Raw genomic sequence first — 10,849 nt, 5'->3', positions numbered from 1 at the left:
GCTGCTGAAATGGGAGGGTGTTTTGGCAGGGCTTGGCACCCTCCCTTCCCTGAGGCTTGTACTATTTGGGGATAGAAAGTGCAGGGTGCTCCTCTCCGATGCTATCGCGGTTTGGAGGCAGTGGGAAGTGCTGGGATGCGTCATCCCTTGCAATGCTCTTGGTTCCCACCCCCTTGCAAAGGGGGTCCAGACACACTCCAGGGCTGATGGGCACAAGCACATCACTGCTGCGGTGAGGCTGTCGCTCTTTCAGGAGTTTTTGCAAGTGGATCTCTCCAAGAAACCCCTTTGCAGAGCCATCTCTACCCCTGCCAGCAAGCACACCCATCCATCACCATGTTCCACACAAGAGCTTGCTCTTCCTCACTTCTGGCTTCTCTGATTTCCTCTGCTGCCCAGGTTGGAGCACCCCACTGATGCCAAAGCTGGGCTTTGCCTGCCTGCAGCGCTCAGAAAGAGCCAGCTTCGGGTACTCAGCCCAGTCCAGTTGTCAGCTGTCCACACCTTATGGCAAAAGATAAGGTCCACACTTGGGATCTCCTCAATCCCCTCCTCCAGATCCAGAGCTGGGACAGTGATATAGGCCATTTCATCACAAGCACGAGCTCACACTCCCCCAGCACTGGCAGCACAGGACATGCCCTCCCTCTCTTCTGCCCTGTGCTCCAGGATTGGGCTCCTTGGCCTTTCCCAAACAAAGGACCATCTCATTTTTCTGGAAGAAAGCCAAGGAACAGTTCACATCCGAGCAGAGCTGGGTGGCTTGGGAGAAGGGAGGGAAGCGTGTTGATGCACTTAGCACTCGGGTAAACAATATGATTTTGTACTATGGGACTGTAGTGTTGCTCTTGTTATGCTGGACATCAAGGCTGAGCACTGGCAAACTCCTGACTTTGGCTGGGGGTGCAGATCCTGACATGCCAACCGACTGCTTGGCCACATGCATGGACGGGGGGCTTTTCTGTGGGACAACCGTAAGGATTTTATGAAGCATTGTTGGCTCACGGGCTACTGATTGAGAGACATTTCGGTAGGGAGTAGGGTCACAGATTGGGCAAGGGGTGGACTAGACATAATATCAGCTTCTGCTTAGCCTCTTCGCAGCAGGAACCTGTGGGAAGAGGGATGGATGTTCACTTGCAGCATCCATGTGCCAGTGATTTGGTGGCATGCTTGCAGCATGAAGCCTGCTCTTCTCTCCAAGCATAGGAGAGTCCATCAGCCAGCCAGGTATTTTGGGGTGTACTCTATATACCCATAGGTAGCCAGTCTGTGGGGCATACATCGTGAGGCAGGTCTATACTGTCTGTTCAGCCTACAGCAGGTTCACCAGATAGACTGTGAGGCCAAGGGACCACTGCACCAGCGGGAGGCTCAGCCCTTACACCCCGCGGTGCTGATCCCTGAGACTTCCCCAGAGCTAGGAAAGGCATTAATGCAGTTAGCTTCTCTCTTGGCAAAAGCAAAGTAAATGACTGCAAGGGAGTGCAGCCCAGAAGGGGAGGAGAGAAGGCACTGCCTGGGGAAGGGGGAAAGTACTGGGCACATCTCTGTGGACATGATGAGACAGAAGCATCAAAGAGCAGAAGCGGGAACCCCTGTGAAGGTCCCTCCTTCCACAGAGTGGCATTTCACATTTCCCCCTGGCTCCAGCTACTGATGACGGTTACCCAACAGGGTTACTAAACTTGCTTGACTTCTCCTCCTTCCTCAGACCCTGGGCTGGCGATGTTTCAAAGATCACACTGACGTGGTTCACATGGTGTCCTCTGCCCCCCTGGCTCCAGAGGGCTTATTCTCGCCTATTCACCCTCACCCCAGAGGTCCACAGCCTTAAGCCCTACAGTCTAAGATTTTTCTTGTGCAGGGTAGATTAGCTTCAAAAACCGTGGACGTCTGAGAGGTACCAGTCTCCAGGCCCTTGGGCATTTGCTCCAGAACCAGGTGACAGCCAGGATGTGTCATTTCCATTCCCACCAAAGCAAACAGGGAAACCCAGGGAGGTTCTTCTGGCCTCTGCACTGGGTAAATTTAGTCAAGCAGGTTCAAGCTGTAATATAACACATCTCCTCCCATTCAAAGGGAAGTTGGGAAGATGAGAGCAGTCCCCAGGTCAAGCCCATGTTAAGGAGGGGACCTTAGAGGGAAAGCAATGTCCCTACAGGGTCTGCTGTTGTGTAAACTTGCCCTGAGCAGGACCCAGCTGTAAGCCAAGCTCTGGGCGAGGCATCCCCCAGCCTGGGCAGGGTGAGCATCCTGGGCTTGTTTCACTGGCTCTGCTGACTGAGAGCTCCTGGAAGGAGCAACTCAAGGGCCACTGCTGGATGCAGATATTGGGTTGGAGCAGCGTGAGCATGGTTCTGGGCAGCCCCAAGAGAAGGTCACTTCTTTAGAACTCAGTTTTGGCACCCCATGGGGTGCTTTCCAGCCCAGGGGCACATGGAGAGGTCCAGAAATGGGGTCCTCCTTGTGCTCTGCTTGATGAGTGCCAAGCTGGTGTCTGTTCAGGATAAGAGTCGTCAGGGAGGGAAGTCTCTCTGGGCAAGCATGCATCAGCTGTGACTTTCATGGAGAGAAACAAGCAGGGGACAAAAGCCCCAGCCCTCCCAAAATGCACCCCTTCTTAACAATAGCACTGTCAGCAAGAACTTGTGCTGCATGGCAGGGCTCCCCATGCCCCTCAGGGACTTATCTAACCCCTGACGAGATGCAGGGAGACATGTCATTTTGACAGTCCTTCTCGCTTTGGAAACAAAGGCGTTGGTCTCTCTTTGTGGCAGTCTATTTGGGGGAAGGGGAAGGAAAAAACAGCAGAGAGTAGAACAGGGCCTTGACCCATGTGGTGCTTTATTCAGCTGCCCTAGGGGTGCGAGCTCAGCTCCGTGGGCAAGGAAGGTTTTACCTGCTGAGCAAGTTGAGGAGAACCTGTGTCCATGAGCAGGGATGAGTGGCGAAGGAGGCAAAGCAGTGGCTGGGAGAAGGACCCATCGGGGCTGGTGGGGCAGGGCAGCTGGGGGCCAGCCCTACAAGTGGACAGGACTGCTTCTCCAGCTGTGAAGGTTTGAGTTCAAGGAGGGTGGCCAAAAACACAAGCAGTCTGCCAAAACTGTGAAGGCACTCAGCCTTCCCTAGCTGGCTCCCTACCGATGATAAGAGGTTACCCCACTTGGCCCACGCACCCATCCCACCTTCCCTAGGGGTTGGTTGCCTCTCCAAATGGCCCAGCCAGTCTCTTGGCTTGGATGCCACAGAGGAAACAGGGCTGCTGCTGCCCCTCTCCTCCTCCTTCTTCTGCTGTGCTGAAGGCTGTGGTAGGAGGACTGCCTGCCCCACCTCCCCACCATGCTCAACACTCCCAGCTGGTGGGCGAAGGTACTTCTGAACTTGCTTGACAGGTAAAACCTTCCCTCCCTGTGAGGTCTTTCCCTGCTTTTATGATTGCCTGCCTCTGAGCCAAGGATGCCTTTTTGGCAGCTCCAGGAGTGGGCCCGGCTGGGTGTGGAGTACTGTTTTTCTCCAGGATTTTATTACTTGCTTTGTTTCTCAGGATGTCTCAGTTGGCCTTCCTTCAAACTCTCCATCGCTTCATTGCTATCCGCTCTCTTCCTTCCCCCAGCCCTGCACGGACCCCATGCATGGTAGGGAAACCACAGACAGCACCTGGCACCTCCTAGAAATCTTTCTGGCCAAAACACCCACTACTGAGTTTGCTACAACTTCCACATAGACTGAGCCATGCAGCATCCTTGTGATGCAGCTGGTGGGTTGGGGAGGAGATGGGGCCTCATGCAGGACACCTGCTGCTGCTGTGTGCCCATCTCCTTCTGCTCTCTGGCTGTGCTGGGAGCCTGTCAGACCAGTGCCAACGCTATCTCTTACTGGGCAATGAGACTAAGCCCCCCACCCTGACACTTTGCCACATGTCCTGGGCTACTGGTTCCCTGTCCCTCAGCCTCGGGATTACTGCTTGCCTGCAGGGACACCTCAGGCAAAGGGTTGCCCTCCCGGGGCCCAGGCAGGACTCTCCAAGGAGCACCACTGAGGCCAGTGCATCCATCCTTGCTGCTCAGACCCTCCAAGCACAGCCCTGGAGCTGAATCAGAGAGAAAGGAGCAGAAAGCCCAGGACTGATGTTCATCTCCAGATGTCTGGGGCAGCCCTCTGGCAGGGCAAGGTGCCGTGCTGGAAGGATCTGGTCTCACCAAACACCAGCCTTCATCTATTCTTGTGCTGTGCAATGTCCATCAGGCTGAGGCTTCCTGAAAAACATCTCCTCAAGTTCCCAAGACCAAGCCCTGTGAGCTCCCAATAGCCTGGGCTGAGAGGATCTTTAAGTACTCAAGCTGCTAAAGGATTCACAAAGGTGCAAGAGGGCAAGAGGATAGGAATTGACAGCAGTCGTTCTTGCTTTGGGGCAACTCTATCCTTTGGGAACAGCAAACCTGTTGCTTCGTGGCCCTGCATGCATTGTGGCCTAAGCAAGGTCAGGATCTGTGCTGGGACTGGTTCACTGGACACAATGGTGTTGGAAAGGGTGGCTTCAGGGTTGTCAAAACCTTGGCCAGGGGGAGAGGCAGGCCAGGTCACTGCAATCACTTGGTTAGGCTGGATCCAGCTGCATGGGGTGGTGGGATGCTGGTGAGGCAGCTGTCAGGTGTCTCTGACCATCTGCTCCCATAGTTCCCCAGGCCTGTTGGGCACATAAAGGGATTTGGCATGAAGACTACTCCACCTGCAAAGCTGCTAGCTGTCATGTGAAGGAGATGGTTTGCAGAAGATTGTATCTTCCCAAAGAGTGATGTCTAGTGCTGAGAATCCATCACACCCCATACTTAGGGATGCAGGAATGGGGGAGAAAGGGAAGTGCTGTTCAGCCTTGGAGAAAAAGGTTGTCCTGGTTTCTGCTGGGGTAGAGTTAATTTTCCTTCTTAATAGCTACAATAGTGCTGTGTTTTGGATTCGGTATGGGAACTGGTATGAGAAGAATGTTGATAATATACTGATGGTTTTAGTTGTTGCTAGGAAATCAAGGACTTTTCAACTTCCCATGTTTTGCTAGTGTGCAGGTGCACAAGAAGCTGGGAGGGAGCATAGCCAAGACAGCTGACATGAACTAGATGAAGGATATTCCATACCATAGAACATCATGCTCAGTATATAAACTGGGGGGAGTTGGCCAGGGAGGAAAGATCACTGCTTGGGCATCAGTCAGCAGGTGGTGAGTCATCGCATTGTGCGTCACTTGTCTTTTCTTGGGTTTTATTTCTCTCTGTTTTCATTGTATTCCTTTTTGATACAATTATTATTATTATCATAATCTATTATTATTATTGTTATTATTATATTTTGTTTTATTTTAGCTATTAAACTGTTCTTATCTTTACCTACAAGTTTTACTTTTTTTCTGATTTTCCTCCCTATCCCACTGGGAGGGGGGGAGGAGTGAGTGAGCAGCTGCGTGGTGCTTAGTTGCTGGTTGGGGTTAAACCACGACAAAGGTCCATGGAAATGGTGGTAAAATCTTGTCCCCAGAACCAAGGCCTCCTCCTTCCAACCTAATAATAAGCCCTTAATTGAGGAAAGGTAGTCCCAAACTGTGTCTGTACAGCTCTGTGGTGAAGCCCGGGGTACTGGGCCAGCTGGAGCAGCCCTGCCAGAGGAAATCTAACCCCTCCACACACATACCCACCCTTGGGGAACACAGAGTTGCTGCAGTTTGGGTCAGGCCAGCCTCAAAAAGGCTGGACTCAACCTTCCTGAAAGCAGGCAACATAAGTGAAGAGCATGACTGACCAAAGCTGGTGGGCTGCAGCTGCCTTGGGGACGCTCTGGAGGACTGGCCGTGGATGCTGACCAGCTCCCCACCAAGTCACCATTTTCCCTTTGGAAAACCATGCTCTCCCACTGCAGAAAGGTCAGGCTGTGCCCAGCACACGGCTGCATCGTCGGTCAGTTGGGGGACAGATGGTTCTACTCCTCAAAGTGAAACTGAGACGCTGGGCTTTGTGCTGTTATTTCCAGAAGCAGAAGAGGATGCCCAGCCACACCATGAGCTGTCCATCCCTTTTGCAGGTGGGAGGGTGGCCGCTGTCTCAGAGTGATATTCCCTGCGAGGAAACGGGACGTTTTCTGAGAAAGGAAGGCTCTCGGCAAGCAATGTGCCAGAAGCCCTCTCTAGGCAGGGACAAGAGCTGCTGGAGATGGGGTGGCCTGATTTGCTGATTTGCTGTGCTTGCCCTTTTCAGGGAAGACTCACAGATGGCTCAGAAAGGTTTGCTTTTTTGTTTTTTGTTTTTTTTTTTTTGGCCCAGCACAGGTCTACCTAAGGCAGAATAACACTTCTGTGTGTTTGCAGGACATCTCAGCCCAACCCCACAGAGTCCCAGCATCGTGCCAGAGTGTGGGTACCTGCAATGGGCAGTGAAGGATGAATCCCGAGGGAAGGCAGAAAGCAGGACAAGCACTACAGTTCACAGCCAAGCTTATATATTTTTTTTTTTTTTTAACTTTTCATTTACTGGCGTTGTTTCTGAAGACAAGATACGCTTTGGTCCCTCCAAGAGGCTGAAATGAGAAATGCGCTGCTTTTCTTTGCTTTCTTTTTTATTGCAACGTCTTTCAGCCTTCTGGGTTGTGCACACACGCTTCTGGAACACCATGACTTCCACTAAGGTGAATCACCCAGCACTGTAATACAGTGGACCAGGTCTCAGCAGCACCAGCAGAGTTGATGGGGACGCAGGCTTAGGCATGTGGCACAAGAGGCAGAATCAGAGCTGACCTGGCCAGATGGAGAGAGGATGGTGGGTGAGCAAGTGGTGCCTTGGGGATGAGAATGGGGATCCTGGGACCTCTCAAGGCATCTCCTCCATGAGGGAATGCACCATACTGCACTGCTCCTGCATCCACTGAGCCGAGGAAGGAGGACGCTCAGGGCATGTCAACACCCATCACTCCTTATCAGTAGCCACAGTACCCTCCTCCGCTCTGGATCCCCCCATCACCCCCCAGAGTAGTTTCTGGGGGATGTTTCGCAGAGTGCTGGCACGCTGGCTGTTATCACAGCAAAACTGCGTGCCTAGAGGAAGCCCTGCCTGTCCTCAGCATCTCGCAAAGGTGGCTCCCCAGGCTTCCACTGCTGGTAGCATCTCAACGCCACACCAGCTACAGGTGGACTGAGTCCCTGGCCTCCTCCGTCTGCAACCAGGACAAGCACCGACAGGCCCCAACTCCCCATCACACCTTTGCCCTGCCAGTGCATTTCAGCTCTGCTTGCAGAGGAGCAGAAAGCTCCCTCTCCACATTGCACCAGGGTGCCAAGTCTGACTTTGCTGCCTGCCGTGCCTGCAAGCCGTCTGACCACAGCCCTGGCTCTCCTGAGGCTGGGCTGGCTGGGCACGCCGTGGTGGCAACCTTGCTGGCGTGGCAGCTGACCCGCTCCGGCTGAGCGTCTGTGGCCTCCTCCTGTTGAAACATCGTCCCTCAGGGGCAAACCAGCTGGGCACCAGCAAATGAGCTGGGGTGAAGGTGAGGGCTGCCATTACAACAGCAAGGCTGCGTACGTGCGGCTTTCCAGCATCGTGCAACCATGTTCCCAGGCGCTCTCCTTCCCGCTGCCTGGCCAGGCCTGTGTAGCTGCAGAGGAGAAGGGGCACTACCTGGCTATGCTGTGAAATCTGGCTCCCTACTCAGCCTGGATCAACAACTGACCTCCATATGGGTCTGGAAACAGGCACCACACATAGATTTTGGATTGCTGCACCCCTCAGAAAGGGTTGTATATGGCTCATTGTGGATGGCCCTTTTCCCCACCCCACTGCTCCAGCCTTCAGGTCTGATTCATAGAGATTTGGGCACCTGAAACTGCTGCTAAGGGCTTTACAGTAGTGCCTGAACAGATTAGGTCCTCCTTTACTTTGACTTGGATAGGCAAAATATTGTGCTACAGGCCTGGACAATAGAAAATGTGATTCCTGCAGTGGTGCAGCCTGTGGAGCAGCAAGTAAAGCAATGAGCAGCGTGCCTGGTGTTCATCAACGATGAAGAACTGCGTAAAACAACTGTTAGAAGGGAGGGTGATGTGCAGACTGGAAAACATACATCTATAGCATTGAAACTGTAGGGCATAGATGGATAGCATCGTCCTGCTAAGAGCAACTAGAAGCGTGACAGAAGATGCCAAGCAACAGCGCAGCACAGCCCGGCACAGAAGGAGCTGATTAAGCATGCACAAAAGGGAGCCGTGACTTGGATGCAGATTGTGGTGCTGTCAGCCACATTGTGCGCTGTTTGCTTTCCAGGACACAGCCTTGTGCTTGCCAGCGACCAGGCTCTCCTGAGCAGAGACGCTTGTGTGACCAAGCCGCTGCCGGCTGGAGCTGTGGGGGGAAGCGAAGATGAGCTGTCATGAGAAACAGCTCCGGAGCAGAAAGCTGCAGCTGCGGGGTGGCTGACTGCACCCAGGGTGCCAGCAGTAGTTAGGGGCCCTGCGGTGTCGACAAGGGCTAGCGAAAGAAGCTGACGCCTGAAGAACGGCCAAAACTGTCTGTGGTTATAAATCGGGCTTTTCAGCCCCTGGGAAGGGGGCTTGTTCAACAACTCAGAGGAACGCAAGTTTTGAATGTGTGAAGGGCCAGGGCTTCACACTCTTTTCACAGCCAGCTGCCATTTATCAACCCATATTTCAGTGAGTGAGCTCACATCAGTCAGGACGACACCTCAGACCATCCAATTCCACTCCCCAACCTTCAGCTGTTTGCCCCTGCCTGGCACGGCCTCCTCTCTTGTGGTGAAAGCATTCCTGTTGTTAAGCACCAGACCGATGTGAAAATAACTGGGTTTTTTGCAGGCAGCACCAGCTTACCTTGGGTTTGCAGAGCTATGGAGCAACTCCTTCCCTTCCAGTGAGAGACAGACAGACAGACAGGAGGCTCAGGCAGGAAACCTCAGTAAGGTCTGTTGAAAAACAATTTCAGCTACAATTCTTTCTGTACAGTTGCGTTTTTTCTTCTTTACCGTACCTAGTAATGAGGCCTCTAGGTATCACCCAGCTGTGTGTTAAAGGACAGGGTAACAACTGGTCTTGGTGGGGTGGACGGTGGCAGGGATTCACAGCTCACACTCCATTTGTACAAAGATCTGACAGGCAGCGGAGCCCATGGTAGTTGCAATAGAAAGGAAAAAAGAATGAGAAAATTTGACATGAATATTAAGAAATGAAAGAGAAATCTGGTGCCAACTCACCCCAGCCAGCATAATGGGAACACAAGGCAGAAGCCTCTTACTTCTAGATTTGTTTTCAGCCTAGAGAACAACAGTTCAGGAGATGGAAAATGAAAGCCCTACACAGATGACATATTAGAGATGTATAATTTACTTATAGCACCTGACACAGCATCCAAGTTCAAGATACAAGGAGCACATAAGGATGATCCTTTGTGGGTGCCTTACTCTTCCGCATTGCAGAACATTGCCAGGGCAGGAGGGGGAAATATGGATAGTGAACAAGATGATTCCATGCTGCTGAGCTTGGAGGTTTGCTGCCAGAAGAAGTGCCAGGGTAACCCACAGACCCCTTTTCCAGGGAGTTGTATCTCTTCCTAAGTCACTACAGGGATCATACACATTTCCCACTGCTGGTTGTGTCCCATTGCTGGAGACCCTGTTCTGGAAAGCTTACGTCACACCTACAAGTAGTAATGGCAGAGTTTTGTATTGCATCAGCAAGCAGCACCAGGGGATCTGCCCCAGATCCTAACACTTAAAAGATATGCCAGCCAGGACCATGGGCTACTTGCAATAACCAGCCACCTCCATCCCTGGATTGACCTGAGGAATGAGTGTTCTCCAGTAGGAAGGACTGTGCTGCTGCTCCCGGGCCATCAGCAAGCGACAAGTGACCTTTGGGATGAGGAAGACCATTTCTGTAGAGAGTTCTCTTGTGCATCCTTAACATCAGGCTGCCTGAACAGATAACTGAGAAGAAAGCAGCTCAAAAACCTGCACCAACAGGTAGATATTCAGCAACACTGGCTCAAGGGCATTCAGAGTTGCCCATGGTCAAACAGGAGCCAAACACAGTGTAGGATTGCTCAGTGACACAGGTCCTTTCACCCCTGAAATTGTTGAGGGGAGGCAACTAATGAGACTGTGCTGAACTAAAAGGCAGCGAGCATCAGGAAGCTCGGCCTAAACACAGCCTGTGCTTTCCACTGGAGGAGTACAGCCACCTCATTTCATGAGAGGTGTCAATCTCCAGGTTACCAAAGCTGTGGCAGGCACATAGTCCCCTAGTTGTAAGAGTGCTGAATGGGAGCATATTGCCATTCTTTACACTTCCACCCCCAAACTTTGCGAGTGTGCAAATAGGGACTGGCACTGCTCCATACCATTCCTCAAAGCTCAAAGCTAGCTGAATCAACAGCCTCCACCATTAGGCCAGAGAAAAACACCAAGTCAGGAACACCTCTGCTTTGTGAGGAAAGGGCACCTTGCCAGGGCCACAATTGTTGTCCTGGCAGGTGGAAAATCTCTAATCTACAGCCCACGAAGACTCAGTTTCCTCTGGCATCCGTGCTGCAGGGATAAGCTACTTAACTTGCACACAGGCAGCTGTAGTACAAGAGCGGAAACAGAAAACTGTATCTGAGTTGTTTCAGATTACTTCAAACAGGTTAAGTAGGGAAGCAATTCCCACCCACGAATTTTAACCAGGTACCACTTTCTGTGCAGATTCTGTGGGAGCCAGGCTAGAGGTGCAGCAAGGGCTGGTAAGCGGAAAGGCTGGCACAGGGCTTTGGGCAACCTGATGGACAACGGTGTCCATTTAAAGAACAGGTTTATTTCACTC

The sequence above is a fragment of the Leptosomus discolor genome, chromosome 1, assembly GCF_034619465.1.
Source record: "Leptosomus discolor isolate bLepDis1 chromosome 1, bLepDis1.hap2, whole genome shotgun sequence".
NCBI lineage: Eukaryota > Metazoa > Chordata > Aves > Leptosomiformes > Leptosomidae > Leptosomus > Leptosomus discolor.
Note: the sequence above shows the minus strand (reverse complement) of the source record.